The sequence below is a fragment of the Rattus rattus genome, chromosome 13, assembly GCF_011064425.1.
Source record: "Rattus rattus isolate New Zealand chromosome 13, Rrattus_CSIRO_v1, whole genome shotgun sequence".
Taxonomy (NCBI): Eukaryota; Metazoa; Chordata; class Mammalia; order Rodentia; family Muridae; genus Rattus; species Rattus rattus.
The window spans coordinates 2,841,809-2,861,379 of record NC_046166.1 but is presented as its reverse complement, the minus strand read 5'-3'; the positions used below and the strand labels follow the sequence as shown (position 1 = coordinate 2,861,379).

General features: G+C 46.9%; 1 protein-coding gene across 1 annotated transcript in view; it reads right to left on the bottom strand.

Moving 5' to 3' along the window:
- The window catches only part of Arhgef3 (Rho guanine nucleotide exchange factor 3), a 281,753-nt gene extending 263,975 nt beyond the window's left edge, over positions 1 to 17,778 (bottom strand). Inside the window, exon 1 of the mRNA XM_032918596.1 lies at positions 17,670 to 17,778. The gene's annotated coding sequence lies outside the window, so the exon portion shown is untranslated. The remainder of the gene's footprint in view (positions 1 to 17,669) is intronic.
- Positions 17,779 to 19,571: the final 1,793 nt, after the last annotated feature.

The following is a 19,571-nucleotide window of genomic DNA, read 5'->3' as shown; positions in this document are numbered from 1 at the left end:
TCACTGGGCCCACCAGTTCTGTCTTCTTCACTAGTCTCCTGTCTCTGAGTGTTAGCACCCTTCGGCATCGCAGCATTGTCGCCATGCCAACCGAAGGCAGTCTTCAAGAGCATCAGGGCACGCTCTCCCCACACAGCAATGAAGTGTGAGCTGTTACTGAATATTCACATGAATATTTACACATGTACATATATAAGCACACAAACAAATCAAAATATAAAACTCTATCAGCCTTTAGAAAAAGGGCTTCTCTATATCCCCCCAGAATAATGACATGCTCAAAGTAACCACTGCCTTACTTGTAAGCATGGTTAGTGTTGGTTGTATTGAAATGTGGATTTGTACAGCACACATTCTGTCCTCAGCTTCATCACTCAACACTATGACAAGAGTTTTATCTCTGGTGTAGTAATTCTTTCTTTCTTGTTGCTAAGTGTTTCCCACCCTATATTATCCCATATTCTGACTACCCACACAGCTGTGGATAAGCATTTGGACTGTTGGGGGTCAATTATGCTTGTTTGTTTTTGAGACATGGTTTCTCTGTGTATACCTAGATGTCCTAAAACTTGCTCTGTAGACCAAGCTGACTTCAAACTCAGCAATTCACTTATCTCTGACTCCCAAGTGCCGGGATTAAAGGTGTGGAGGGCTACCACTCGGCTTGGGATCGATTATTAATAATCTGCTGTGCACACTGGTATGCAAACCTCTTGGTGCCTTCTGTACTTATGTCTCTCGGGTTCACGTCTAGTAGGGGAGCTGCTGCAGGATGGGCAGGCAGATGTTCCACCTGGGCACACATTTTCAATACAATTTCCCAAAATGGCTTTAACCAACTCGCACCCCCACTGGCTGTGCGTCTAAACTACACCCTGGTGTAGGTTGGTATCAGGTTAGTCATTGTGCTGGCTACCCCTGCTGCCTGCTGTGCTGAGATCATAAGTCTCTTTCCACGTTTTGTTTTTTTTTTTTTTTTTTTTTTTTTTTTTATCATTCGGACATTCCCCTTTGGCGATAAGACTTGCTCAGTTCTTATTTTTTTTTTTTATTATTTTTTAAAGCAAATCTTTTTTTTTTTTCCCGAGCTGAGGACCGAACCCAGGCCTCTACCACTGAGCTAAACCCCCTCAGTTCTTATTTTTAATTAGCTCTTTATCCAGCCTGTAAGTCCTTTGTTTGGTGTGTTCAAACTCTACCCGGACTACCATTTGCCCTTCTACTCTCACTGATGTTTCTAAGACAAGAGTCTTAGCTCTGGTTGTCCAGGAACCCACTCCGTAAACCTGACTGGCCTTGAACTCACAGAGGTCGACAACCTGATGGGATTAAAGGTGGGTGCCACCTGCCCAGCCTTACTGCTGTTATCTTTTACTGAAGAGTTCTTTGTTTCTATCTGGTGCTGGGGTGGAACCTAGGAACTCAGGAGGGCTACAAACTACATTCCTAAGCCCTGGAGTCCCTGACTTGGACGAAGCCTCATTTATAGCCTTCTCTTCACGGTAGTGCCTTTTGTATATTGTGTAAGGTATCTGTTTCTATGGGGCCATGGATGTAGTCAGTGTAAGAATGCATGGTTAGCACTGCAAGCATTGCCCTGGGTTCAATCCCCAGAATCCCTAAGTAAAACGAAAACTGTCTGTACCTCCTCCAGTTCCACAGATATTCTCCACGATTTTCCAGAAACGTCACAGATGTGCCTTTCTCACTTGGGCTAGTTAGTTTTTAACTGTCAACCTGACACAACCTAGAATTGCCTGGAAGAGAGTCTTAATGAGGAATTACCGAGATCCGTTTGGCCAGAGTCGTGTCTGGGGGAGACTATCTCTAGGACGACTTGATGTAGAGAAAATCCAGTCCACTACGGATGACACTGTGGTAGTTTGTATATGTTTGGGCCGGGGAGTGGCACTTTTAGGACATGTGGCCTTGTTGGAACAGGTGTGTCGCTGTGGGTGTGGGCTTTAATGCCCTAGTCCTAGCTGTTTGGAAGTAAGCTGCCAGCAGCCTTCAGATGAAGATGTAGAACTCTCAGCTCTGCCTGTACCATGTCTGCCTGGATGCTGCCGTATTCCTGCCTTGATGATAATGGACTGAACTTCTAAACCTGTTAGCCAGCCCCAATTATAAGAGTTGCCTTGGTCATGGTGTCTGTTGACAGCAGTGGAACCCTAAGACAGACGCTATTCCCCAGGCTGGGCTCTAAGCTACTCAAGAGTAAACTAGGAATCAAGCAAGGTTCCAAACACATGCTTACTCCTTCAACTGTGGATTTGATTATTAAGTTCCTGCCTTGACTTCCCAACAACGATGGACTGTAACCTGGAATTGTAAACTACATAAATCTGTTCTCCTCTAGTTACTTCTGGTCAGGGTATTTTTATCATAACAACAGAAACACGGCCAGAATAGAATTTCAACTCTCTTGGATGATTCTGTTGTTTGTGTAGCATGACATAGGAATAGCTGACTTATACGTCTAGGGTAAGTTCTGTTGGCCATGACCAAAAACCATGTACACAGAAAGGTCAACCTCTGTGCCACCCCACCCCACCTCAGGCTCCTGACAACACAGTTTCTCCCACACCCTAGATCCTTATCTGAACCATTTGCAGGAACCTAACTCTAATTCGTCCCATAACCCAACAGACTTCACGTAAATGCATGCCGGTTGTTTGAGAGAATTTTGCAACACAAACTACATACCAAGCTTGCATATTTTATATAAAGTTTCCGTCACTTCCCATGAAGTTCATTTGGATAACTGTACTTGGGTCAATATCTCATTAAAAATGCAAAATGAAGAGGAAAGGGGGAAACAAATGCCCAGAAATGGAACAGGAATGCATACTAGACAGGACTGAACACCCTATGTGCCTCTCTGCGGGGAGGGGCACAGAAAAGAGCATGTTAAGTCCTAAGTCACTATGCTGACAACCTGCAGAAGAGGCCAGTGAAAAGCAGAGGAAGAGACCAGGCACGGTGATACCCCCAGCACTCAGGAAGCAGAAGCAGAGGACTGCCACAAGCCTAAGGCTAGCCTGGGCTACATGGCACAACTGGGGCCCAACACTGAGCATGAGCATGAGAAGGGGCTGCTTTAAGAAGTTAAGGGATGGGACATTTTGCCACACCAAAGCCTTCGGAAGGAGAGGGACATGTTGGGAACTTCCATGAATCCAGAAGGCATGTCATGGAGCAGAAGGGCTTCCCAGTGGAGATAAGAAAAAGTAGCACATTCTTCTAAGCAAAATCAGAAGGCACTGGGGGCTGCTGCTAGAGCTCGGATTCTACACCACACACCACAAAAGTCCACTGTGAGGCAGTAGGCAATGGTCTCCCTTGAGGTCCTTCCATCACACTACAGGTTCAACCTGAGGGGCCAAAATGACCTCTGGCCATAACTGCAGGAGTCAACCTGCTCATGCACCAATGCTCTGAGTCCTGGACTTAAGCACCCCTCACCCCACCACCCAGGTGGGGGCCCTCTTACTCTCTGTTGCATCCTGGCTCGAGCGTCTACACTACAGATCTTCATAGTCCACAGCTGTTACATCTCTTGCATCCATGTGACTATGAGATTAATTCAATTCCTGAATGAGGCTACCGTCTCCAGAAGGACCGGGCACAGGACCTTGCCTTCAGTAAGTGATATATTTTATGTATTTTTTCAAGTATAAAAGTAAAGATACTATAATGTGTCCTATAAATAGAAAGGACATCATACAACTTCAACAAGCAACTCACTCCTAATTGCTATTAAATTTACATTGTATATGTGTGTATGTATGTATGTATGTATGTATGCATGTGTGTGCATACACATGTAAGTCGGAGGATAACTTACAGAGGTCAGTTCTTCTCTATTGCCATGCGGGTCCCAGAAATTGAATTCAAGTCCTTAGACTTGGCAGCAGACATCTTTAGCCACTGAGCCATATTGTCAGTCCTTGTTCCAAAACTCATGACTTCTTCCACCCAGTAGAGAAAGTTCCTACTGTCACATCGCTCAATACATACGTGTAGATTGAGTGAATGAATGAATGGATGAATATAAACACACAATGAGTGCTTGAAGTTCTCACTAATTTTACTATTAATATTAAAGATCAGGGAAAATTGAGGAAGGACCCATAAATGGGTCAGTTGGTTTTTGCCAACAGGTAAGCAACTTGTTTAAAATTGCAGGGGATAAGATTAAGATATTGATTAAAACAGTTTCCTTTGTCCCACATCTATGGGAATAAGAAGACTCTTCAGGCCTGGTGTCATGGTCACATTCATCAAAAAAGAACTGGATGACAAGGGAGGTTACATATTTCCCATAATCTCTTTTAAATACAGATCCTGGAAAAGATGATTTCTTCTTATAAACCAATATGGCTTCCTCCCACCCTACCCCACCCCACCCACAGAGCTGAGGACAGAACCCAGGGCCTTGAGCTTGCTAGGCAAGCACTCTACCACTGAGCTAAATCCCCAACACTCCAATACAGCCATAGAAAACAAGAATGTCTTAGAAGTGTGGGTCATGGTTTGTGTCCTCAATGGACACACTACACCTATTTGACACCTATATATCTTCACCACGATGGCGGCTTGCTCCAAGGAGTGTGGTACTCCCACGATGCATCAGCGTCTTACATGAACCATCCCTATCTGTGATAGCCCACAGTGGCCACAACGGGCCACCTCTGGTACCTAACACGTGAGAACTGCTCTGGAATGCTGACCCACAACCAAGGCCAAGAATGTCTTTCCATTGTGAAGTATTCCGGGCATTTTCTAACACAAGTGCACTGTCCACATCTCCATTCGCCTGTAGCCTGGAACTACATCACATTTCGGGATGCCTCCTTCCACGTGTTTGCACACTGGCAAGTCCCAGCTCCTGAGCTGGTGATGGCGAGGTGTGGTTCTGTCACCCGTATGGCCTGAGGCAGGCTGCTCCACCCCCAAGAAAACCATTTCATTTTTCTGGGAGGAGAGACTGCTGAGGTTCCCGTACACTGTCAGAAAGGTTTGCAACAGACTAGAAGAGCGTCGGGCCAGACAGCAAAGACTATAGGGCGGTGAGTCTCAGCCTTCCTAACACTGTAACCCTTGTGATGCACCTTCCTCATGCTATGGCGACCCCCAACCATCAAACTGCTTTCATTGCTACTTCAGAACTGTAACTTTGCTACTCTTATGACACATAATGTATATCTTTGTGTTTTCTGAGGATCTTAGGCGACCCCTGAAAGGGGTCACGACCCACAGTGAGAACCACTACTCTAGTGATTCAAGTGCAGCTATTTCTAAGGTCAAAATGACTCTAGATACATACTCCGTTCTGGAGGGACAGCCTGCCCAGAAAGTGGGGTGAATTTCTCCACTCTACAGAGGAAACCAGCAGAGAGGGGGAGGAACGGCAGTGGCCTCTGAGTCATCACACTGCCCCTCCCTGCTGGGTCCCTTTGTTCCACAGGAGGTGAGCTGTGACTCACATGGACTCCAGTCCTGGGCTGCACCCATCTGACCCTGTTCAGCTGCCCTGTCCAACATCACTAAAGAAACATGGGAACATCATCCTCTTTCCCCAGCACTGGCCCCTGAGGGGATGCTGACTTGCAGCTCAAGATCCCATTGTGGCAGTAAATGCAGGGGAGTCTTGGGGTCCTGTGAGTTTACATCACCCTTACATCCATTGTCACTTACGGCCATCACCACCATCACCACCATCTCCACCATCATCACCACCACCACCACCATTATCTAGACCATCACCATCACCACCATCACCACCATCTCCACCACCACCATCACCACCATCACCACCACCACCACCATCACCACCATCATCACCACCACCACCACCACCACCATCATCATCATCACCACCACCACCACCACCATCATCACCACCACCACCACCATCTTCACTATCACCACCACCACCACCACCACCATCACCACTATCAGCATCACCACTATCAGCACTGGCACTAATATCATCATCATTCCCACCAATTCTTTCCTGTGCGTGCTTTTTCACCGCATGCTCTAAAATCATTTACCTGTAATCTATAAAGGGGAAAAAACCAAAACAACTCCAGGAACATCTCTGTAGTATTCACACCAACTCTTCTTAGTCTCGATTTTTTCACCATGGTAAAACTGATGACCGTGTCTTAGTCACTTACCTATTGCTTTGATAAAACACCACATGGCCAAGGCGACTTATGAAATAAAGCGCTTACACAGGCTTACCTAACAGAGAGTTAGCCTCTGTGACGGCAGGGTGAAGATGGGGCAGCAGGAAGAGCATCGAGCTCACGTGTATATAATAATTAGAAACTGTTATGAAGGAGAGAAGGGGTTGGGAAGGCATGGAGGAGCTGAAGGGGACAGGGAAGGGGAGGAGTTGTGCAAATATGGTACCTATGTATGAAATTCTCAAAAATAATAATAAAATACAGTTGTCAAACATTAGGCGTGGAGATGTTGAGGAACACACCTGACCTCTGGCTCCACAAGAAACACGCCTGGGCAAGCAAACGCACACAAAGAAGGTGATAAACTCTGGCATATGCACTCGTCATCATTGTTTTCAGAACAAAAGACACTGGAGAGATGGCTCAGTGGACAAGAGCGTTCCCTGCTCTCCCCCAAGTCCTCGGTTCAATTCTCAGCGACCACCCGGCAGCTCACAACTGTCTGGTGCTGTCTTCTGGTATGCAGATGTACATGCAAAGTACCTTATCTATAAAATGCGTAAGTAAATCAGTCTTTAGCGGGCAGCGGTGGTGCACAGCTTCGATCCCAGCACTGGGGAGGCAGAAGTGGGTGGATCTCCACGTTTCAGAAACTCTGTCTGGGAGAGGGGGGGTGTGAGGCAGAAAGCTAGAGAACTGAAAGAACCTGAAAAAAAAAGAAAAGAAAACTGGAAGGAGATGTGCGGAGAGGAGGACTTTTTGTTTTTCTTGAATGGTTCTAGAGATCTAGCTCAGGGCCTCACACACACTAGGTAAGTCGTCTACCACTGAGAACCCAGATTTTTGCATCCAAGCTGACCTCAAACTCAAGATCCTCCACTTCCTGAGTGCTGGGATTACAGAGATACCCCATGGCATCCGGAATGTCACTCTTACATAGGCTAAATGACCACCTGGAAAGCCTCAGATAGCCACAGCTCTTATGCTCTGAATCCCTGCGCTCAACCTTCCTGCTTCGGCTTCTTCGATATTTGGGACTATAGGGCTGTGCCTCCATACATAGCTAAACTTTAAAAAGTAAAAGTGAAGTAACGGTAAAAAAAAAAATACATGGGCAAGCCTAACGATCTGAGCTCAGTTCCTACAGCCCAGGAACAGATAGAAGAGAAGTAGCCCCCACAGTTGTCCTCTGACATCTACATACACGCCACAACATGCACATACACCTGCACACAACATATTAAAAAGATACGGTCAGGGCACCAGTGGAAGGGGAAGCCCTTGGTCCTGCCAAGGTTGGACCCCCCAGTGTAGAGGATTGTGGGGGGGGGAGGTAAGGGAGGGTGGATGAGGAGGGGAACAACCTGATAGAAGGGGAGGGGGAGGGGCTAGGGGGCAGATGGACAGGAAACTGGGAAAGGGAATAACATTTGAAATGTAAATAAGAAATAACCCAATTTTTTTTAAAAAATGGAAAAAACAAACAAACAAACAAGATACGGTCAATATACAAGCCAGGATTGTAGCTGTTATTGTCACTGTCAAGTGCCAGGCATCCCACTGAGATGCAATGCACGCTATGTTTCTTACAGCTGGGGGCACAAAGTGGTTTGTATGGGCATCGCCATGAACATGAATCAGGCATGATCTTTCTGATGGCTGTGCCATCCCTCTGCAATAGGGATTGTTCAGTCTCACTACAGTTCCATGGGGCCGTGGTCATACAAATGGTCTGTCCTTGATGGAAATGCTAAAATGTCTTTACAAAGTGTCCTTTCGCAGTGTGTGTCCACAACTGCATGAGGGGCCAAGAAGCAGGCTATGGTATTCTGCGCCTGCGAATGCTACACTTGGGATTAGGGCATAAGAGGAAGATCAGGAGTTCAAGGTCATCCTCAGCTACATTGCAAGTTCAAGGCCAGTCTGGATGACAGGAGACATGAAAAGGGAGTTGGAGGCTAGAACTGGTCACAAGAAAGGGGGTGTATCTCCGACATTCTCTTATCTGTAACAACCACATGCCTACCTACTGCCTTGTGTCCTTTCTTCTGAAAACTACAAGCAGTATCCTACTCTCTCAGATGGTTAGTTTGAAGTAGCAGCTTGTTTAAACCAAGTGACCATGCTACTGTAAAACAAAGGTTTATTATAAAGCAGATTTATTATTCTCCAGTGTATGGGATGACCTCCTTCAACCAGTTGAAAGCCTGAACAGGTTGGGCATGGTGGTGAATGCCTTTAATACCAGCACTTGGGAGGCAGAGACAGGCAGATCTCTGAGTTTAAGGCCAGCCTTATACACGGTGAATTCTAGGACAGCTTGGGCTACATGGAGATACCCTGTCTTGTAAAACAAAAACAAACAACAACAAAGTTGGCAGAATCTGACTGATCAACTCAAACAAGAGTTGACCCTGCAGGACTATGACTTTTCCTGAGTCCCTAGCCTGCTGGCCACCCTGCAGACTCGCGGGGTCCCTACAACTACATAAGCAATTCCTTAAAGTAAATTTCTCAATAAACAGCTGATAGATTATATACTCTACTTGTACTTTTCTCTCTAGATACTAACAGACACCCAAAACATGTGATTTCTATCAGAACCATCTCTAAGGACCAGAACTTGCATGAAATTTCAAGTCATCAGATGAACAAGATTAAAAAAAACCACAAAATATGACAACCCAGAAAAACAGTCTCTCTGTTTTATTCAGATCTTCATAGTGCTTGCATTTGTCATTTGCATAAATCTTAGATGATGGGTAACTGATAATAATTTCCCAGTAATGTTGTGACTAGTTCTTCCGATATATAGCAATTCATTAGGCAGAGGTAGGTATATGATATGGATTCAGACCATGAACTTTTTTTGTTTTTCCTGGCTCTGGGGTTCAGACCCCCAAAATTTGCTTTGGATATGCCATGAACATGTAATAGGACTCTGACTTCCAGGGTCAGAAGCAGGTATTGGAATATAGGCCTCCAACCTCAACGGACTAAGTTATAACTGCGTACGTTCAAGGCCAGCCTGAGCTACATAGTAAAATATTGTCTCAAAAAACTAAAAAGGAAAATAAAGATCCTAGCTCCTCCTTTCACCAACACTATGACCCTAGACACGTCACCTCTCTGTGCTTCAGTCTCTCCACCTACGAAACAGCAGTGATAGCTCTGTGCGATTGGCATGAGGACTACAACTGCCTAGCGTAGCATTTTTCAGAGATCACATTTTGATTCATTTGTGAAATAAATTCAGTGGAACCAGCAACCACAATTGGAAGGTAACATCGATCTAGACCAGTAGAGAAAAGGATTATCATACGAGACTCCAGAGCACGAGACTGCTTCGCTGTCCTTTTGCTTGAAGCGCACATCTGAATGCACACATACACACAGAGAACACAGTCTAGACTGCTTTCTTATGACGGGCCCCAGTAAAAAGCAAATGTGAAAAGCTATCCCATCCTACCACCTAACAAATGTTTAATTAAATATGGTAGCGGCAGCATTAGCATCTGATTCTAAAATATAACGGGCAAACTTTCTTTACCTGCATTTATTGGTACTGTGGGATAAAGCCACTAACATTTACATTGATGCTGCAGAACCAGGCATCTCCCCCAACCCCTACCCACTTGCCAGCTCTCTCACGGCAAAAGGACATGGGTGGTCATCTAAATATTGTCTGACTCATAATGCTGGCCCAGAACATACCAAATGCAAGTGATCTGTTGAGAAAGTCGCTAGAGGCCGCAGGGCTGCAAAAGGCTTTTGTAAAACTTAAAATCATGCTGGAGAGAAACTGTCCTCCCCACCCCTTGGAGATGTGTCATAGGCAGAGGTTACCCAAGGTCATTTAGCTGAACCTTCCAAACTGGGCAAGAGTTAAGGCACCAAGCCTCAGCTCTGTAACGTGCTTCCTTGTTTTGGGGCCTGATTGTATCATTGTGTTTTTCCCCTAAGTTTCCGTGTACACTCACCCTCATACTGAAGGGTGGAAATAAAATCTCCACGAACTGCCTGACGTGACAGCTTAAGTGAGGAGCATCTGCTAAACCAGGAGAGCTGAGATTTTTAAAGATTTCAAAAGTTTCTATTGCACCTATCTCCCTTCGAAACAAATTAAAATCTCAGCCCCAGTTAGTATTGTTTTAATTGCCCTTTTGAAACACTGATAAAAACTCAAAGCACACACAGCACAGAGAAGCAATGCTTTTGTTTAAAATGGTGACGCCTCACTGTAGCTGGGTGAGTAAATTCAAAGTTTCAATTGTAGTTTCCAAATTGTTACTTAAATTTGGAATACAAAGTTTCCTCCCAAAAAAGGGGGGAAAGGGGTTTCTTCCCAGCCATGGGAATGTAGTCACTTATTTTTTTAGTCCCTTAAGACTAAAGTCTGATTTCTGCCAGAACACATCTGGAAAACATAAATACACGCAGGAATATAAACTAAACGTGCAGTATGTGACATTATCCTTTTATTATTTTTATTTCATTCTTCAAATTATGATACAAAAGTTGCTTTCCTCCAGTGAAATCTACCTACACACTGATAATGTCTGTCCAACTCTCACTTCCAACTGGCTTCTGTGGGGCTACAGGGCCCCCAGCTCTTACCTCTTCTCTGAGGGGTGGGGTGATACAAAGCTACCAGACCCCTGTAGTCCTCGCCCCTGGCATAAAGGAAGCCAGGGCCGCTGGAGACCCCCCCATCTCACCAACTCAGTAGTGAAACATCTTATCCAAGGTCTGCAGCCTTGGACTCCCACTAACCTCACTGGGTTACTGTGTTGGACAGAGAAGGGGAACAGTTTACATTCCTGCCTTTGTATCAGCACGGCTGCAGCCCCGCCTCTGGATGTTTCTTCCTCAGAGTTGGTTGGTGATCGGATGAGCTGAGTGAGGGACACTCACTCCCAGGGAAGAGCACTCCGTGTTCCATGCTAAGTGTTACTAACTGACAAAACTCCTCAAGCTCTCTACACTGTCCCCAGAGCTCCTATTGAAATCTCAGCCATGGGTAGAGACATGTCTCAGCAGTTCAAGTGTGCTTGTTCCTTTCTCTTCCAGAGGACCCCAGGATGGTTCCAGGCACCTACATCAGACACCTCACAATAGCCTAACTAGTCCCAGGGGATCTAATGCCTCCTTCTGGCCTCTTTGACCACCCACATACATGTGGCATAGGTAGACGGAGACTCTGACTCATACGCATAAATAAAAATAGAAATGATTTTTTAAAAATCCCAGCTGCCTTTTTACAGACATCAACAAGCTCACCCTAAAACTCACAGGAGTCAGAGAATAATAGGCTAGAAAAAAAGACAAAGTTTGAGAAGTCATGCTAAGGCTGCCTCAGTCCAGAAAACATGCACTTCAGCACTGACACAGGAGACACACCAGTGAAGGGACAGCATTGAGAAGGCAGAAATGCTTGCCTTTGTAGTTTTTAGCAAACTCATTAAGACAATACAACAGAGGATTCTCTGGGATTTGTCTTTATTTGACACAGAGTCCAGCTAGCCTAGAACTCACTATGCAAACCAGGCTGGCCTTGAACCCACAGAGCTCCTCCAGCCTCTGCCTCTTGAGTACTGGGGTTAAAGGTGTGTGCCATCGGGGCTGGCAACTTTGTTTTTAAAGACAGAGTCTTGCTATACAGCCCTGACTGGCCACAAATTCTTGGGCTTTTGTGATCCTCCTAACTCAGTCTCCTGAAACATACAAAGGAATGAAACTGGAGGGATCGGGTGGCCAAGGCTTTGGTCCTATTACAACTTTGGTCTCAGTACTTGGGTGGCAGAAACAGGCAGATCTGTGTGAGTTAAAACCAGCCTGGTTTATGTGGAGAGGTCCCCAGCAACCAGGATTATATAGAAAGACCTTGTCTCCAAAAGAAGAAGAAGAAAAGAAGGAAAAAGGAGGAGGAGGAGGAGGAAGAGGAGGAGGAGGAAGAGGAGGAGAAGGAGGAAGAAGAAGAGGAGGAGGAAGAAGAGGAGGAACAGGAGGAGGAGAAGGAGGAGGAAGAAGAAAAAGAAGAAGAAGAAGAGGAGGAAGAGGAGGAGGAGGAGGAGGAGGAGGAGGAGGAGGAGGAGAAGAAGAAGAAGAAGAAGAAGAAGAAGAAGAAGAAGAAGAAGAAGAAGAAGAAGAAGAAGAAGAAGAAGAAGAAGAAGAAATAATGATGGAAGAGGAGGAGAAGGAAGAAGAAGAGGAGAAGGAAGAAGAGAAGAAGTTGAAGCTGGATATCTCTACCTCACACCACACAAATGTTAGCTCAGTGGATCCAAGACTTTAATCTCAGATCTGAAATATAAAACTCTTATACTAAAATGTAGGCATAAACATTTATGGCCTTAATAAGCCAAGGTTTCCTAGGTATGATAATAAAAACTGAAGCAAGATTTTAAAAATATATAAATTTTACCAAAATTAAGATCTTGTGCTTTGAAAGACACTATCAAGAAAGGGAAACAATATTTTTTAAATAAAAAAAAAATATTGAAAAGCACTTACCTGAACCGAGAATACATAAAAACCATTTCAACTCATAATAAAGAGACGCATAATCCAATTTTAAAATAAGCAGACGAGAGGCAGCAAAATGGCTCATAAGCAAGCCTGGTTTGGTGGTTTGAATAGGAATGGCCCTCCGACTCATGTGTCTGAATGCTGGCCCAGAAGGAGAGGCACTATTAGGAGGTATGGCCTTGTTGGAGGAAGTGTGTTACTGTGGGAGCATGCTTTGAGGTCTCCTGTGTTCAAGCTAAGCCCAGTGTGGTGTACAGTCTCTGCTGCCTGAGGATGAAGATTTAGAACTGTCAGCTCCTTCTCCAGAATCACTTCGGCCCGCACGCTGCCATGACAACAAAGGACTAAACCTCAGAAACTATAAGCCAGAACAATTAAACATTTTTCTTTTTAAGCATTGCTGTGGTCATGGTGTCTCTTTACAGCAATACAACCCTAAGTAAGTCACCTGGCAACCTCAGTTTGATTCCTGAAAACCACTTAAACGTGGAGGAAGAGAAGCGGCTCAACAGAAGCTCCTCTGAAGCTGCTACACAGGTGGCCCCTGAGCACGTGAAGAGATCTCTCTCTATCCTCATCATCAGACAGGAGGGAGAGACAAGTCAAAAAAAGCCACATCAAGAACATGGGCCAGCCACCAGGACCGCAGTGATCACAAAGGCAGAGAATGTATAGTGATTAGGATGTGGAGAACCTGAAACTCACATTCCCTGGTGTGGGGCTGTAAGCTGCTGCCATTGCTATCAACTATGCTTTCCAAACGGTGTTACCATGTGACCCCGTAACTGGGGCTGCACATGAAGCTAAGCATGGAGCACATGCGTAGAATGTGAGAGACCCTGAATACAATGCTCAGTATCACTACCACCCCCCAAAAGACAAGCCTACTGCTCTGCTACATGTATTCAAGAGAAAAGAAATATATGCCCACGCAGGTTTATGTAAAGTTTTACCTACACATGGATAGAGAAAGCGCTCTTACACATAGATAAATGGAGAAAAGTTAATGGTCGAATAATACATTTAAGTGATTCAAGTACGATGATAGCTTTTACAGATGGCTTAGCAGGGAAGGGCACCTGCTCCCAAGCCCGATGACCTGAGTTCAATCCCTTAGACTCACAAGGTGGAAGGAGGGACCCGTTCCACAAATTGTCCTTTCCTCTCCACACACATACAATGGCACAGGTATGGGAGCATATGCACACATGCACACACACACACACACACACACACACACACACTGCTACTCAGGCACACCCACCTGCATATAAAAATGAGCACATATTTTCTCTGGAAGCGCTGGTGGTTGGAAAAAGAAGAACATTTTTTTTTTATTCTACAACATTTATATGATTGTTACCGGGTGTTATGCAATTCAGGATGGCCTCAGATTCAAACTCAATCTACAGCCAAGGATGACCCTGAACTCCAGATCCCCTGCCTCCGCCTCCCAAGTACTGAGATTATGAATAAGCAGCACCACTCCCCATTCTACTCTACAACTTATAGTTGTACACAATAAGAAGATGGCCAGAATTTCTTGGGCTAAGGAGGGAGGGGGTGGCGATAGAGCAGCAGCATCCTGGGAGCTGAGTGGAGTGAAACAACAGGCAGAGGAGGGGTTGGGGATTTAGCTCAGCGGTAGAGCGCTTGCCTAGGAAGCGCAAGGCCCTGGGTTCGGTCCCCAGCTCCGAAAAAAAAAAGAACCAAAAAAAAAAAAAAAAAAGAACAGGCAGAGGAATGACCGCTAGGGGGAGGCGATCTCTGAGGTTTCTGTCACCTCGGCAAGGCTCCCCTTGGCTATCCTGAGGGTGACTGTGGGTGAGAGGCAGCTGAAGACCATGACGAACTTAGAGGCAGCCCCCACATCAAAGACGCGTGACCCTCGGAGGCTGTGAACTTTCTCTGTCCTTCTTCCTTTCTGGCCATGTGCATATCTTTCTGGGACATACTGATTTCAACTTGGCTGTACATCTACCTCTGCCTCAACTTGTGAGCACACCTCTGAAAAGTCGGGAGACATTCGAGAAATAAAGGCACTGGCTCCTCCAGCCTGTGTTCTATGGTTACCCAGAGGTCCAGGCATTGTCCCCCGTACCCCATGACTCTACTATGTGCTGGCATTACACCAGTGCCAGCAATTCAACCAAAAGCAGTGAACTGTGCACTCAGGCGAGTCCTACAGGAGACCTTTAGAACCAGCTTCTCCACTGACACTACTGCCTCCCAACCCTCTGGGAGGATCCAACTCGCTGCATGGCTGCAAAGCTCACAGCCCCTGGTCAAAGGGAGTACCAGCTTTCCCATCCAACATCATACGCATGATGCCATTGGTTAGGATGAGGGGAGGGCCCCCTTCCTACACTGCCTCACTCCCTTCCCATTCTCAAGTTCAACCAGACTGACCCTGTGTTCAAGAGGCCAGCTGGCAATGTGGCTTGGGTGGTAGAGTGCTTGCCTAATATGTACAAAGCCAGGGGCTCAACCCCCAGCATCATATAAACAAGGTGAGGTCATTCACACCTCCAAAAGGCAGAAGCAGGAATATCAGAAGTACAAGGTCGGTTCATCTACATAGGGAGTTTGAGGCCAGCCTGGGTGAGCCCCATATGTATCTGCCCATATACCTAGGCTCACACACCTAGGCTCACACACCTAGGCTCATATACCTAGGCTCACACACCTAGGCTCACACACCTAGGCTCACACACCTAGGCTCACATCTGTCCGTCTGTCCGTCTGACTGACTGACTGACCGTGTATGTGTCCCAAGGAAATCTCAATGAATCAGGACCAGACACAGCTACTTCATTTCCCATCTCTTTGATTATAGACGTCAAGTAATACAAATCAGAGAATATTTGCAGAAATCCTTAAGATTTAAGATTAAGGGTCCAAAGTTTTCAGTCAGCACGATAAAGACCACAATGAATAAATCGACTTAAGAATAATTCAGAAAAGATCAGGGAAGAACAGAAGTACAAAAATAAAAAAACAAAAAAGATAAACAACCCCACCCCACCCCCCCCACCCCCACCCCACCCCCCCCCCCCCACCCCAATGCAGCATCAGGGCCTGAGCAACCCAGACCTTGGCCTTGAGAGCTTCTAGATTATGGCCGTGCCTTTCATTTTTCTTTCTTTCCTCCCTCCTCTTTTTTGTTCTCTTTCTTATTGCCTGTCTTGGTTCCTAGAAACAGGCTGGCCTTGAACTCCTGATCCTCCTGCCTCAGCCTCCCGAGCACCCCCTTGCTTTGCCTGCAGCTCACCCGGGACTCAGTGGCACCCTGAGTCCTGGCTGGAGCACAGGGACTTCAGGGATAGCAAGAAGTGCGGACAGCTGTCTTGGCTGGGTATGAATGGAAAGCCAATCAGGAAGTGAAATTGACAGGAAGAACAAGAGCAGCAGGTCTCGAGGCCACATCTTACCCTCAGAGGGGCACAGGGCCTTTGGTTCTTCATCCCCATAACTTACTTGTCTCAGCGAAACCAGCTATGTCAGACGGTTGTAAGTTCCTGCCTTTAAAGAGTTTCAACACTACTACTCTCATGGAGATCAGAGGCTCACACTTGGAATGCCAGCATTTGGGAGGCTTAGACACCCCAAACTCAGATTTCCATTAGCTGAATCCCATCCTATAGGCCCCACAAATGCTTATGGTCCCTAACCCAGGACCTGCCACCATCTTTGCCCAGATAGTCGCTTGGCCTGCTGCTCCAGTAGACTCGTACCTATGACATGTGTGCTCCAAGCACACAGAGAAAACAGCACACATGTCCCGCCTCCACTCCCCCAAAGTGTCAGTCTGTCCTGGACAGCCGTGAGGACCTGTTAGGACTCACAGGTGATTCAGAATCCACTTCTGTGGCACACAGGCTCCTTGCAGTGAGTATGCGTCATTTTCGAGAGGATTCCAGAACCCTAGTCAGCACTCCTGTTTTCAAAGTTCCAGAAAGAAACTAAACAGGTGCAGTCCAGAAGGACACCAAACGATGCAGGATACCTTCATTCTGCTCTAGGTGATAGGACCGTTGAGAACCAGACAAGAGCAGACTCCTGGCCTCGGAAGAAGACTCAACTTAGACACTGATGTCAGCTGACTATGGCCCCAATGCTAAGAGGAATTCCAGAGAAACCTCATCCATTCTGAACCCCAAAGGCAAACACCGTAGTCTCCAGTACATCCAAGACCCCCTTTCCCAGCAATATATATCCTTGACAAAGGTTAGGTCTAATCCCACATTCTCAGATACACTTTGTGCAAGGTGGTTAGCTATAGGAGACATTCTTACAAAGGCAAGTTTTCTAATCTGAACAGAGCATCATGGTGCTGGATAGGTAAGGTCAGAGCCCAAGCAAAAGAGGAAGAGGCATGGACTTGCATGTCACCTTATCGGGAAGCTGAAGACCTGAGCCCACTATGACACTGATGCCAGTCATAACAAGAAGGCAACACAGAGAGAGAATTCACCTGGAGCAGATCAGTATGGTGGTCAGATAACCTTATGAAACCGTTAAAGCTTTGTGCTAGTGTCACCCCTCTCTTAGAGATGAAGCTATGGCAGCACAGACGTGCAGGGTAACTATGAAACAGCCAAGACAACCACAGCAAAATCCTCTTCCCCTAGGGAACAAGGTATACACCTGTGTAGTGCAAGAAAGGCTTCCAGTTTCCACCGGTGCATTCCGGACAACTTCTATTCACATCCTTGCTGGATTCTGGAAGCAAGCCTGGTTCAAGCAATAAACGGAGCAAGCCAAGTCCTCTAGGAACAAGCTGCTCTGTTCCCGCACCCTTCCAGCCAGGATAAGACACTACTGGCGCCAGGGCCGCCCTTCACCACGCAAAGCCCAAGGGAACCTGGATTCAAACCCGGCTCCAATCTTTTCTACCCTCAGAAAACGCTCACTAGCTTCTGGCTACAAGGCGTTCCGGATCACCTTCAGCTCTGGGCGGGCGCCTCCCATCTCAAGACTGTCCGCTGCGCAGTTTAAAAGACGCGGTCTCCAGAATAAGGATCTTGGCTGACGGTGGTGGTACCCGCGACCCGGCCAAGTGACCAGAGACACTGACCTGGACAAGTCCAGCGTCAGGGTGCGCCCCAGACAGGTGGCGCCTCCCTCCCGGAAGTGGCTCCAAGAACTTTCTCCCAGGAGCTATCGGAGGACCGAAGTCGGGGTCCCCGGCAGGAGCGGACGCGGGCAGAAGCAGGCAGTGGCACTGTCTATCCAACGTGCCCCAGAGTGGCCATGGGGACTCTTCTCTGGTGGGGGCAGCGGGTGAAAGGACGATCAGGCGACGCGATGTTCCTGCGGCTCTTACCTCGCCCGCTGACTCGGCCCTGCTGGGTTGGAGCACAGGGCCGCAGCGGTGACTGCGGGGACGACTCCCCGGGGCGGGGCGGGGCCGGAGCCTTGGAGGCCGGGCGGGCCACGTGGGCGGGAGGCGGGCCCGGGGACCCCCCGCAGGATGGGCCTGGCTGCTGGCGGAGGACTGACCTAGACTCTTGGAGACTGCAGCCAAGGCTCAGTACCCTCGTGTCCCACGCCTGGCCGGAGAGACCGGGTAGACCAAGAAGGGACTGGGAGGGGGACACCAAAGAGGACTCAATTGGAGAGGTCACTAGAGCACAGAAAGGGTGCACAGCCCACCGCCAGCTCTCTCTAGTGGTGGCTCTGAATCGCGATTATAGCCGGACTGGAGAAGGAAAAAACTCCTGCCGAAGTGGCAGAACTTGCCCTGGAGAGCAAGGACCCAAGCCTGTGCTTGAAGCCTCCACCCCCGCTGCTAGGTTTAATCTTGGGCAGGTCAGGCCTTGTCCAACTAACCCTTTTCCTGTCTGAAGGTGAAAATGAAGATGGTGTGGGCCCAGCAGCTTGTCAGTGATTGATGGTTTATAGGTAAGTGTGGAGCACAATAAGAGTAGGGCCATCAATAGTCTGGGTCACACACAGAAATAAACATACGAGAAGAAATAAAGCTATTTTTGGAATGAATACATTCTCAGAACTTCATAAAATCAGGATAATTAATGCTGTAGACGAAACGGTAGTTTCTGGGCTGTCATGAAAGTGTAAACCCTGGGGCTGAGAAAAAAAACAAAACAAAACAAAACTCATTGGTTGCTTCTACATATCACCTGACCCATGCCGTTTTAGGTGCTTGATAGAATCTAACATTCGCAGCAGCCAGCCCAGTACGTGTAAGTCTCTGTGGGATTCCACTTGTCAAGATGTAGAGTCTAAAGCCTGGATGAAACCATTTATGGAAGTCATTTACGGAGATGGCAATGGGACACCTGCATATAGAGGAGGAACTTGTGCAACCAAGGTGCTAAGATAACCCATGGCTTCCCTGCTAGTTAAGACACAAGATCAGTGCTCTGAGAGTTCCTAGTGATCCCTGGTTGAGCACTAATTCGCACGCACATGCGCGTGCGCGCACACACACACACACTCACTGTGTATTATAACCACCTGCATGTAATTCAAGTTCTAGGAGATCTGATGTCCTCTCCGATCTCAGTTACTTGCATGCACACAGGCACAAGCTCGTATTAGCTAAAGGGTCACCACTTAGCTACTGAAGCCTCAGCAGATTTCTCAGCTCATGCTTCCACACTTGGTGATCTATCCATACGGCTCTGTCAACGTTTTCTTCCCATTGGGTTCAACTTAACACAAGAAAGGATTGGAAGCCAGGCTCAGCTAGAAGATCTATCTCAGGCTGGAGAGATGGTTCAGCAGTTAAGAGCACTGAGTGATCTTCCAGAGGTCCTGAGTTCAATTCCCAGCAACCACATGGTGGCTCACAATCATCTGTAAAAGGATCTGATGCCCTCT